Genomic DNA, 11,285 nt, shown 5'->3' with positions numbered 1-11,285 from the left:
TGTGCTGGAGATCTGTGGAAGCCACCCCTGGGGGCTTAGGCAGAAGTCTCTAGACAGCAGGGATTTTCTGAGCCTCACCATGGAGTCCCTGGCTTGGCTAAGGGCTCCTGCAGGGCAGGATCACATTGCCCCAGATTCCAAGACTGGCTGTAGCACAGACCTGGGATCGGGTGACAGATCCTTCCAGCCTGGACTGGCTCAACCCTCTGCTACAGCAGCAGCCATTGGGGGGGGGGGGACTGGAAAACCAGAGCTAATGCAAGCCAGCTGGAGGCCAGGACAAGATTGATGAGGGACAGGGAAAGGTTTGGCCAAGGTGTGCTTGGAGGGGTGTGTGTGTGGAGGGAGCAGTAAGGAGGTGGAGGGAATAATTAGTCTTGCCTGCTTCCCAGGGGTTCCCCCGAGCCTGGTAAACCTCATTAATTGGGAACCCCCAGTGGGGAATTTCTGCTCATGACCCAGAGAAGGAAGGGCTTGTTAGGAGTTAATTAGTAGTGAAACTACCAATGGGGAAAGTGTTTAAACTATTAAGTGATTGAACACCTGTTTATCTCCAAACAACTGATATATCAATTATCTATTCATCAAAGCAGATTCCCCAGTGATAGTGATTTGCAGACTTAGGGATCTTGAGGGTCATGTGGGAACTGTGTTAACAGCCTCCAGCACAGTGATCCTGCTCGGTCAGCTAAGGGTAACAGCCACTACCCTAAACCTTCTACTAGACCATGCCTTGGCATGAGCTCCGTGTCTACATCTGTCAGCAGGCAACAGGTACTACCACTGCTGGCCTTTCTCAGAGCATTTGGCATTTACTACACAGCAGGCACAGTGCTAGGCTCCCAGGGTGCCTTGTTTCTTTTAGTCCTTGCTGCAGGATTCCTAACAGATAATGGATCTCAGAGACAAGAGGAAACTTATGAGATCTAATGGAAGTAAAAGGTGGCTGCGATTATATTTGATCCCAGACATTTTGATATTAGATTCCAATTCCTTTTAAAGAGACTCGACCTTATAAACAATCCTTAAAGCCTTTCCTGTAATTTGAGTGATTAAGACAAGACACAGTTATGTTTCAAGGACAGTCACAGTAGGATTCAAGATGTTATCCATTATATAGAAAGAAAAACCAAGTCCCACAAAGGGTCCATTAATTAATTTGAAGGTCCTCATGCTCAGTCCATTTTCAGATAGAGCTATCATCTGAGGAAATGGACTGAAAGAAAGAAGAAAGAAGAAAAATGGGCTCCAATATTGGTTGTGACTGCATGTAGTCTGCTTTTCAAAAGGTGCACCGATTTCTGGTCCTGGTCATACCATTGACACCAAGTGGGACCCAAGACAAGGCACTGAACTTGTGCATGTCTTAGCTTCCCCATCTGTCAAATGGAAGTACTATTTTCTCTAGTCTACCTCTGCCCTGTGAGTGAAGAGGGGATGAGAAAAAGATACTGTTGTGCTTAAGAGGTGGCACCTACTGGTGGAGAGAAGATCCTCTATACAACGCAACAGCCACATAAGTCTCCATAACAATGCCCCATTGGGTCTGAGCTACAGAACCCATCTCCGGATTAAAGAAAACAAAACACTTTCTGGTGTTCTCTAGGGAACTGGTAAGATGGTTGACCAGATGGCCCTCCAGGCCTTCCTGTGATACATGGACTTGACCTTAAAGGCAAAATAAGTCCTATAGCCCTACCGCTCAGACCAAAGTCAGCCACGTCTATAACTGCACTAGTCTAAGAGCCCCACCCAGATGCCCGCCTAGTTCCCTTCCGGCCTTGGTGGAGACAGGAGCCTTCCTCCCCCCTCTGCACCCCCCCTTCCCCGCCACCTCCTGCTCACTCCTCGGCTGCCAGCCCAGCAGCTGTTGCCTCAGATCAGTGTGGACCATCTAATCCCCTCTCCAGAGCCCTGGCCCCCTCCTCAGGCAGTAAATTAAGGAGGATGTAAGAACAGAGGGCACCAACGTCAGCAGAGCGGCATCCAAAACATCCTCCCCCACCCCGCCTGAGTCACAGGGGCCTGAATCGGCCTCTCTGCGCCCAAGTTGAGGGAGGAGAAGGCAGGGACAACCAGGCTGAAGAGAAGAAGGAGACAAGAAACCAGAGACAGGAAAGGGCAAAGGCTTACAGAGAGGAGCCAGACTAGACTACTAGAGGGGGTGGGGATGTCCTTGCTTTTTCCCCTTCCCCGTGACTCTGTTGTGAGACCCCAAATCCTCACACCAGAGTTACTGTAGGGTTGTAAGCCCAGATATGAGATTGTTTGTCGTGCTCTGAGTCTATATTCCTGTCTCTTTCACATACAACACCTATTCCTGACTCGGTGATGCTGATTGTGCATTGGAATGTTAGATCATTCAGCAACTGAGAAAAGGAATCCTCACTCCAAGGTCATCTCAATCTCGTTGTTGAAATGGTGGATCAGAGGACCCTGAGGGCACAAACTACACGGCTCATGTGAACTACATAAATGTCTATCATTTTGTGGCTTTAAAATACCATCCAAGACTTCAGGTGCAGACACTGATTCTCATTTCAAGAACTTCCTGACCTGAGTCTGGTCTACCAACAAACCAGAAATGGAGAGAAAGGACCAAATGCAGTTGGTATAGTATCCGTATGTATGACCGAAGACAAAGAACAACGTGGAGATGCTGCCTAGTTCTTCAGTGATGCTGCCCGTGTTTCCTGATACAGCATTAGAAATTGAAATTAGAAATTTCCAAATTGAACGTTAGGTTTCTTACCTCTTCAGCCCACAGTCATCCCAGAGCCTCAGATGCCAAGTCCACAAAGCTGATAACACCTTTTAGACTTGACCGAGAAACTAGGATGAGACTCACTTCTCAGAAATGGAGTGAAAATGTTTCGTAGACACAAAATGGAGCTCCTCAGAGGGAAGGATGATAATCCTATATGTAAAAATAGCTGTGCTCAGACTTCTTTAAATACCATGTATAGCTGGGGACTGCCACATTCCTATCTTCTGTCCAGATCACTCAACAAAACTCCAGACTCATGTTTGTCAACCTACTGGAAGTCACGGCATGGATATTCAGCAGATCTGTCAACCTAAGCCACCAACCCCACTCCCAGACTTGCTCCACACACGGCTCTCATCTCTATTTCCAAGGAAACACCATCATTCACACTGTTTGGACAAGCCTTCCTTGCTGTATTAGCATCCTCTTTGTATCCTGTGTCTGCTTCCACCACACCCAGTTTGTCATGAGAGCCTATTAACTCAGCTTTCAAACACTGCATTTAGATGCTAGCTGCTTTCTCCGTCACTGTTAACTACCATAAACCAAGTCACAGTTAACTCTCATTTGAAATGTCTGCAGTGCAGATCCTCTCCAGGAGCTCTCTGTACTCCACCTTTGACCCCACAGTCCTGTCTCAACTATTCCCTATTATTCAAAGAAAAGGCCGAGACCCCAGCAAAGCCTCCAAGACCATTCTCAAGCTTGTTTTATTAATGCTTGGCCTCATCTCCCCCTGCAGTGCTCCAGGTACACCATCTCGCTGTGCATCAAACATTACAAACACCATCTTGCCATAGAACCTTTGTTGTCATGGTTTCCTCTACCTGGAATGTTCTTCTGCCAGATACCTACGCTCCCGATTTCTCAATGACTTTGAGTCTCCGCTCAAACTTTACCCTTAAGATATACATGATGGTTCACCCCTATAGTTCCGGCATTCAGGAAGTAGATGCAAGATCATAATTTGGAGGCTAGTCTGAAAGCCTGTCTCAAAAACAATAGCAATACCTACTGAAGTCCATGTGTCAATGGAGAAATGCAAATTAAAGCCATAGTGAGGTCCTATTTCGTACTTATTAGAATGGTTTGAGTTGTTTCTAAGTTGCTACAAATATTTCCCCACCATTGCTTCTAGTGGGAGTGCAAATGGTGACCCATATTTTGGAAAATAATCTGACAGTTCCTCAAAAATTGAACACAGAGTTCTCATGGACCCAGAAAGTTCAGATGCTGGTGTCTTGAGAAACTTGGAAATACTTCCCCACACAACAACCTGCTCACAAAAGTTCATAGCAGTTGTGCTGATCACGGCCAAAGAGCATGCCCAGGAGCTGGTGAGATGACTACGATGATGTGGTCCATACGTACCATTGAGCATCAGTCATGAAAGCCGTGCTCATGTGTGCTACGGCTCTATGAAACTTGAAAAACATTATGCTATACAAGAGAGAGAGAGAGAGAGAGAGAGAGAGAGAGAGAGAGAGAGAGAGAGAGAGAGAGAGAGAGAGAGAAAGAGATAGAAAATGCTATATACAATGTGCAACGTCTATAGAAAAGTTCCTGGCTGGGCAAACAGAGTCAATTTAAGGGCTCAGGAAAGTGGAAGAAGAGAGAAAGTTCTGGTATTAGATACTAAGGATGTTTGTAAATTCTATGAGTAAAGAAAACTACAGATTGTCCACTTAAAACTGCCCACTAGCTGGCTTCCAATTCTGTCCATCAAAAGTCTGGGTGGGCTTATCTGGGCTTTAGTTTTAAGGTCTCATGGGGCTAAAATCAAAGTGTCGGTAAGGAAGAGGATGGGCAGGAGGCGTGGTCTAAGACGCTTCTTCCAGCCTCAGTCTGTTGGTGGAATCAGGTCCTTTGGGTTTTGAGGCTGAGTCTGCTCCGTTCCTCCTCTGCTGTCTCTTTGTCCACATTGAAGGCTCCTGTATCTATTTTCAAAGGGTCTTCAGACCAGCAAGGGCACACTGCTCTAGTGTGGCCAGCCCTAGAGCTGTGTGTGTGTGTGTGTGTGTGTGTGTGTTGAAAACCCACTGAACATTTGCTGAAATGTCCCTACGCCATGAGAGGTAACTGAAGAAAACAATCCTTACATCAGGAAGCTCCTGAGAGCTCTTTACCAGGAAAGCTGAGGTAGTGAGAACACATGGAAGAATGTAATGTAGGGAAGGTCTTTTCAGAAGTAAGCCTGACACACTAGATGAAGAGAGGCCATGGGAACCCAGAAAGATACAACCTTCTTGAAGGCAGAGCAAGCCTTCATCATACAAGCCTTTTGTGGGGTGCAGTGAAGATCGAAACTCTGGTAGCATGTAATTGCTTGAGTGGCAGACAAAGAAATCTGAGACATTCAAAGCATAAGAAAGATGCAGTTGTATTCAACCTCCTGATAATCCCAGGAGCTGAATGTGTGAGATATACTCAAATGTGCCCCCAAGTTTGGAAAGCACAGTCCACAAAATAGAGGATGGAGATAAACAGTCATAAGAAGTGGGCTGGGCTGGAGAGGTAGCTCAATGGTTAAGAGCACTGACTGTTCTTCCAGAGGTCCTGAGTTCAATTCCCAGCAACCACATGATGGCTCACAACCAACTGTAATGGGATCTGATGCCCTCTTCTGGTGTGTTTGAAGATAGCTACACTATATTTATATACATAAAATAAATAAATATTTAACAAAAATAACATATTGGGTTATCTGAGGTTTAAATGCATTTTTAAATTTCCATTGTAAACAGTATCCATGAAGAGAAAAATGAGGTGGGGTGGTAGGGATGAGAAACTGTATGAGGATGGTAGTCTGTAGGAACAGACTCAATGTTCTCTGATTGTTCAATCATTCAGTAAATATCTACCAAGGGACCAAGAATCCTGTAAGATGACTAGTGCTGCCTGCTTCCTGGTGTGGTATAATCTCTTCCCTCTTGACATTGTGTAACAATGGGGCATCTAAGCTTGCTCAGGTGTTCTATGTCTTTGCATGCTATCTTAGTTAACTTACTCTAAAAAGAAGCCAGCAGCCATATTGAAAGCTGTACCACATGACACGGAACTGAAGCTTCCAGCCAGGAGTGGCTGGAGTAAGATGAGCGTGGCTCCTCCCCAGCCAGGCCTGCACCTCACCTGAGGTCTGGAGGAGACCTTGGGTCCTGCAGAGCCCTGCTGCTGCTCCTCAAACTTAACCCTTAGAAACACAAGGCTGTAAACCTGTGTTTTAAACTGTCAAATATGGGGATAACTCCATATGAAGCAATAGATATCTAATGTAGATTATTGTGCTTTGTAACTGTAATAAAATAAGCCCGAGATCAGAGACAAGACACACATCTGAGGCTAAACCAAGGAGGATTTCCCGTTTTTATTTGTTTAGTGTTTGTGTGCGTTTCACGCTTGTTGGGGAGTGGGGTGGGCGTTTAGGTGTGCCTGCGCCATGGCACGTGTGTGGCACCTTTACCCTCTGAGTCATCCTTGCCAGACTGGTCCAAAGAGAGGGCTTCCTAGAAGAGAGTTGGGGGAGAAGAGAAGCCATCTTGGGTAAGATGGGAAAGTGCATGAGGAAACCAAAGAGAACCTTTCCAAGTTCATCCTGCATCCACACTGTCTTCACGGGGCTCTGCGAGCCGCTCACTGCCAAGGATGAACGGGGCAGCGGGAATGGGTCAAGATTGTCCTGGAGCTCAGAACTCTCCTGCACCCCTGCTTCTCTTTAGACCCCGCCAGATATGACTCTGGTTCCCAAAGGCACACGGGATGCTGTAGAAGCTGAGGTGGTCGCTCAGGGGGTAGGAGGGGCCATTTCCTGAGCTGGAGCAACACTTGTCTTCTCTCCAATGTGATGATTGATCCTGACTGTCAACTTGATGGGATTTAAAACTACCATGGAAGCATACTCCTGTTGGGGGGGGGGGGAATTCCAGAATAAGTTTAACAGAGGAAGGAAGAGCCATCTTGAACATGAGTGGCATCACCCTATAGGTGATGGTGGAAAATGGAGAAAAATAACGGAGCACCGGCATTAACATCCCCTCCCTTCTCTCCCTCCCCCCTCCTCCCCCCACCCCCCACTCCCGCTTTGGGACTGCAGTTGCCGTGTGACCAGGCGCCTCATACTTCTGCCACTCTGCCTCCTCCTCCATGACTGTCTGTACCCCCCCCAAACCCTGAGCAAAAAATAAAAAAACAAAACAATGAATCAAAATAAAAACAAATAAACATCCTTTTTTCCTTTTGTTGTATACTTTGACACAGCCATGAGAATGGTTACTAATACAGATTCCAGCACACACAGCCTAGGATTGGGATGTGGGTCAAGAAAAAAGGGTCTAGCATGGATTCCAGGGGATGATTGTGAGCTGGGACCCAGACCATAGCTGAGGTCTGTCAGCCACATTTAGCCATGTGGCCCTATGTCACCTGCGTCATGTACACACGCAGCCGCGTGCAGGCCTGAGTGTGTGCTGCGAGAATCTGTGCGTGTATTTGTGTGCAATGTGCTCTGGGAGTGCAAGTTGTTGAGGGAAGCTGAAGAGGGCGGGCAGGGCACTGCACACAGTGCCCAGGGTGCTTAGACGAAGCAGCAGAAGTTGGTCAGTGGGTCAGGCAGCTGGTCACCCAAGCGGGAAAGTGACAGGTGGGCAGAGCTGTCAGGGGTGACCAGCAGGCTCCCACCTGCCGGAGCTGTCCATCAGCACCACTACTGGCCGTGAAGCCAGGACCACCAGAAGGCCAGGTCCAGAGGAGCATCCTTCCACAGGACATGCAAACCGTAGAGACCCAGCCCCCAAGGCCAACCCCAAGTCCTGGCGCAGTCTTAAACTCCACACCTCCTCTTCTTACTGTTCTCAACATGGGAAAGAAAAGCTTCCCTGACCTGCTAAGCTGGGAGCTGCAGGACAAGATGGGGATCCTCACCCATTCACCCCTCTGAAGAACAGCAAAGCCAGTCCTTGGGCTGGAGATATAGCTCATTTGGTTAAATGTTTCCCTGGGTTGATGCCAGCAGTGTGTAAACCTGGGTGTGTGGGGGGGGGGGAGAGGGCACACCTGTAAGTTGAGCACCTAGGATGGATGTTGAAGAATCACAAGTTCAAGGACATCCTCAGCTCTGGGTCTATCCTAAGTTACAAGAGAAAAGAGGAAAATGCTCTCAGGTAATGTAAATGAAATCTCTTTATTTTTCAGGAAAGTCAGTGTGGGATTCAAAGAGGTCCTGAGAATCCGCCATGTCTGACACGGAGATCCTGGAATCTATCCCATCTGGTTATAGGATTTGAGCCAAAGGTGGTGTGATTCCTGCCTGGTGTAGCAGAAACAGGTAGATGATGATGGGTAGGTGGTCCCCAGACTTTATAAAACAGACAGGGAAAGGACTCCAGATCTGGCAAGCGGTGAGAGGCCACCACGGCAGGAACTGAGGTCTGTGGAGGGTCAGACCAGAGGTGGCGGAGTAGAGCTGAGATCTCCGCAGGCTCTACCATAGAGAGCAAGCTTCCCAATGGTAGCAGAGGCAGGTGGACCAAGAGGAGGGGCACTGAGGGAAGGCATTGAGATGCTTAGAGTCCAGGTTGGGGGCACAGGGTCAGTGGCTGGCTGGGCTGGATTGCTACACAGAGCTGGGGATCGGGGTACAGGGCACACGCCTGGGTGTTGGGTGGGGGTGGGGAAAGCTGGGCTGCGGTGAGGGGCGGCGCGTGGCCGGCCGCCCCCAGCTGTGGCATTGCTCAGGCCGGGCTTAGCGGGGCGGGCCAGGGATTAGGGGCAGTGGCCCGCACCTGGCGGGGAGGCCACAGGGCTAATGCTGTGTGACCGCTGTCGCCCCGCCCGACAACTGGCTCCCTCCCGCCGCATAGGGCTGTGGGCTTGTTAGCCCGCGCCGGCGTGTGCGCGGGTGTGTGTGGCGGGCGGCGGGCGCACGTGTGCCACCCGAGGCCCTGCGGCTGTTGCTGATGGCCACCGGCTGCGCGAGCCTGAGGATCCCGGAATAAGGCTGCTGGGACAGCCATCTGAAGGGTCTCACTGTGTTGAGGGTTAATTGCAGGCCATTTGACTGTGTGTTCTTGTTTTGTGCGAAAGTCACACTGTGGGTCTGAGTCTTGTGGGTAGGGGTGGTTTGGGAAGAGAGGGTGGAGCTTGACAGTGGTTCCTATTATCGCTGTGTGTGGATAAACTCTTAGGTTATTTCTAGAACCTCAGCTCATATCGTCTGTATGAGAAAGACTCTTGAGGACACTTCCATATTCTAAATGTATGTTTAGGGGTGTTGGGAAAAATTCCCACATTCCTTGGGCCCTGCTGCCCAAGTTCTCTCTGTAAATAGAGCTTTGGGAGAGTGAGCATCTGGGAAACCTACTTTCTACAGAGGTCTGGGCCATACACCCTGCAGGCCAAATCTCTGCTCTAGAGACAGAGGTTACAGGACTGTAGCAGTGCCCCACCAAGACCCCTTCTTTACTCAAGCTCTGGTCTGTCCTGCTAATTTCTCCACCCACCCAGGCCCCATCTTAAGAACCCCAGATATGTCTTTCCAGCCTGTTGTTTACTGGAGTAATTGGACCTTACAGCCTGTCTGAGGGCTGGGAACTTGGGTGACCCCAAGGCCTTGACATTTGTCGTTCTTTTTTTCCTGAGTCACACACACTGGGTAGCCTTCTCCAAAGTATCCCACTCCATCCCTGACTTCCCTTTCCTGGTAGAACATTTGGTTACACCTTGTTTGGCCTATTCTGATGTCACCTCTACCTTACGGAGCTAGACAAGGACGGGACTATTGAGAACAGACAGAGCCCACGCTAGGACTGGGAGCAGTGATGCTGGATGCTAGCACAGCCGAGACACTGGGAGAGCAGAACCATTCATCCTGAGCCTGACTCGGCCTCCTAGAGAAAGTCTGCCTGCAGGAGCTTCCATTTTTTGTGAACAGGAACCCTTAGCAGGTTCTGTCTCTGCTACTAAGAACAACCCCCACTCCCACCTTCCAGGGAGGCCCCCAGCTGTCAGGAGCAGCCCTGCCCCCACAACTCTCAAGCAGTGGGGAACTGGGATGGGCTGTCCTTATCCGCCCTCCGGCCTCATCCTGGCCAGTCCCTGACCATGCCTGGGGAATGCCAGCACCCACAGCAGCTGCCTGGACACGCTTGGGTTGGAGAGAGCCTTGGCAGAGCAGGCCAGCCTCTGGCAAAGAGCAGAACCCTCCATTGTCACCCCCAACCTGTTCCTCAGATTTGTTAACACACCACAGCAGGCCACTGGGTGCTCATCGCCAACCTTTGCAGAAGGTCGGGTGTCTTTCTTTGTGTCATTTCCGCTGTGTATTTTCATTGTGTAAGGTTCTGTGTCAGGTTTTAATACGAGTGTATAAAGTCTGTTGAGAACATCTCCCCGCCCCCCCCCCCACACACACACACTTCGGCTTGGTCTCTTCTGCCCCCCAACCCCAGACAGTTTCTTTTTACTTTCATGTCCGACCAACACACGATTTTATCCATCTATATAAAAGGAACCACAAATGAGGAAACTATACAAGGTTTGTCTTTCTGAGACTGACTTAATAAGATTATCCCCACCTGTATTCCTTTCCTTCTTCTTTTTTTCTTTATTTCTTTTTTTTGTTGTTTTCTTTTCTTTCTTTCTTTCTTTCTTTCTTTCTTTCTTTCTTTCTTTCTTTCTTTCTTTCTTTCTTTCTTTCTTTCTTTCCTTCCTTCCTTCCTTCCTTCTTTCTTTCGTTCGGTCTTTCTTTCTTTCTTTCTTTCTTTCTTTCTTTCTTTCTTTCTTTCTTTCTTTCTTTCTTTTTAAGAAGCTCTGGCAAAGTTTTATTAAAGGAAAGCCTTCTGGTTTACTTCTTGCCAGTCCATTCTGGCATGTTTCTAATAATTTCAGAATCACCCAGGTCAGTGATAGCCAGTGTTCAGACTCTGTAGTAGTTTCCACACGCCGTACCCAATTCAATATTGTCACCACTGTAGTGATGGACACCAGTTTTAGCCAACACGGCTTTGAACTCTATGTCAGGTTTCCTCAAGGCTGGGCAGTCGTTGGCGAGGGTCGCCAACTCCGCTTTGCCTTGCCTGACCGTCTTCAGAGTCTGTTTGTACCCCAGCACGTACTCCCCACTTTCCATAACAAGCTGGAGCCTAGAGTTGATCCGCTCCAGAGACCTTTTCCGTCTTCTTTGCGGCCACCATCTTCCTGCCTTAGGTGCGGGACAACCCCCAACCTAGATCAGCCGCCAAGATGGCCGGGGAGCGAGAAAGGCACGTTCCTTTTTTCTGAAGAGAAAATGACTTTAAATGTCCAGGATGTGTCGTATGTCGAACTTTGCCCTATTCTTCTGTCGGTGGACGCCTGGGTGGGCTCCGCGCCTCAGCCACGCGAACGAGGCGGCAGTGAATGTCTGCATGTCACAAGACTTGGCATTGACAATACTTGCACCATGCAGATGGCCGCTGAAGGGTGATGTCAGGCTCCACCCTTCCTGATGAGACAGGAAGCACTCAGAGAGCTTACCTTCACCATC

At 48.8% G+C, this 11,285-nt stretch overlaps 1 pseudogene; it reads right to left on the bottom strand.

Moving 5' to 3' along the window:
* Positions 1–10,604: 10,604 nt before the first annotated feature.
* LOC127668851 (60S ribosomal protein L30-like) lies at positions 10,605–10,969 on the bottom strand (annotated as a pseudogene).
* Between the last annotated feature and the right edge of the window lie 316 nt (positions 10,970–11,285).

The sequence above is a fragment of the Apodemus sylvaticus genome, chromosome 1 (genome assembly GCF_947179515.1).
Source record: "Apodemus sylvaticus chromosome 1, mApoSyl1.1, whole genome shotgun sequence".
Lineage (NCBI taxonomy): Eukaryota > Metazoa > Chordata > Mammalia > Rodentia > Muridae > Apodemus > Apodemus sylvaticus.
The sequence above is the reverse complement of the archived record's forward strand: the minus strand, read 5'-3'. Positions and strand labels throughout refer to the sequence as shown.